The following is a 1,879-nucleotide window of genomic DNA, read 5'->3' on the forward strand; positions in this document are numbered from 1 at the left end:
GCGCGTCCTTCTCTCAGGGTCGCCCAAATTGGCATAATTGAAAGCCGATTTTGGGCGCCCTCAACTGCTTTCCATCGTGGGGACGACCAAAGTTCCCAGGGGCGTGTTGGAGGCATAGCAAAGGCGGAACTGGGGCGTGCTTAACAGATGGGTGTCCTTGGCCGATAATGGAAAAAAGAAGGGCATCCCTGACGAGCACTTGGCCGACTTTACTTGGTCCATTTATTTTTCGCGACCAAGCCTCAAAAAGGTGTCCGAACTGACCAGATGACCACCGGAGGGAATCGGGGATTATCTCCCCTTACTCTCCCAGTGGTCACCAACCCCCTCCCACCCTAAAAAAAAAAAACTTTAATTTTTTTTTTTTTTTGCCAGCCTCAAGTGTCATACCCAGCTCCCTGACAGCAGTATGCAGGTCCCTGGAGCAGTTTCAGTGGGTGCAGTGCACTTCAGCCAGGCAGACCCAGGCCCATCTCCCCCTACCTGTTAACACTTGTGGTGGTAAATGGGAGCCCTTCAGAACCCACCCGAAACCCACTGTACCCACATGCAGGTGCCCCCCTTCACCCCTTAGGGCAATGGTAGTGTTGTACAGTTATGGGAAGTGGGTTTTGGGGGGCTCAGCACCAAAGGTAAGGGAGCTATGCACCTGGGAGCAATTTCTGAAGTCCACTGCAGTGCCCCCTAGGGTGCCCGGTTGGTGTCCTGGTATGTGAGGGGGACCAGTGCACTACGAATGCTGGCTCCTCCCACGACCAAATGGCTCGGATTCGGTCATTTCTGAGATGGGTGTCCTCAGTTTCCATTATCGCCGAAGACTGGGGACAACCATCTCTAAGGACGACCTAAGGACATTGGGATTTGGTTGTCCCCGACCGTATTATCAAAACGAAAGATGGACACCCATCTTGTTTCGATAATACGGGTTTCCCTGCCCCTTCACCGGGACATCCTTAGAGATGGTCGTCCCTGTTCGATTATGCCCCTCAACTTCTCCCAAAAAAAGATTTAGATCTCGTGACTACAAAGCATTAGTAATTGACTGGTGCTTGTGAGTTTCTATAGTATAGAACCCCACTATCTAACCTTCTTTATTCAGAATACTGACCATTTAATCCTACTCTCTATTTTCCATCTTTTAACCAGTTTTAATCCACAATAGAACGCTACCTCCTATCCCATGACTCTCCAAATAAGTTGCTTCAAGTCTAATCGCCTTTAATATATCTTATCTAGAGTAAATGCATTATGTAATTTTAGAGATGGGGTGAACAGAACTGCAGATTGTAATCAAAATGTGGGTGCACTATAGATTTCAAGCAAGACGAAGTAGAGGCTGACTAACAGACAAATCCAACACTGGATATATTGTGAAGAAACACTTTATTTTTGCTGATATAGGGGGACCCGACCTGGTCCGTGTTTCGGCATCACAAAACGCCTACATCAGGGGTCTTGTAATAGTTCCTCAGAAAACACTTTATATACCAAAACAGTAAGGAGATGCCAACTCAAGGATTGTGGTACAACCAAAATGTCCAAAAGGCATGCGCAAATAAAAAAATCCCTTCGGGCCCCAGTTTGTTTATTTGCGCATGCCTTTTTTGCCATTTTGGTTGTACCATAATCCTGGAGTTGGCATCTCCTGACTGTTTTGGTATATAAAGTGTTTTCCAAGGAACTATTACAAGACCCCTGATGTAGGCGTTGTGTGACGCCGAAGCACGGATCATGTCGGGTCCCCCTATATCAGCGACAATGAAGTATTTCTTCACAATATCTCCTGTGTTGGATTTGTCTGTTGGTCAGCCTCTACTTCTCCTTGCTTGGTCTTCCTGCCTTTTTTTTTTTTTTTGCACTATAGATTTCAGTAGTAGAT

The sequence above is a fragment of the Microcaecilia unicolor genome, chromosome 9 (assembly GCF_901765095.1).
Source record: "Microcaecilia unicolor chromosome 9, aMicUni1.1, whole genome shotgun sequence".
NCBI lineage: Eukaryota > Metazoa > Chordata > Amphibia > Gymnophiona > Siphonopidae > Microcaecilia > Microcaecilia unicolor.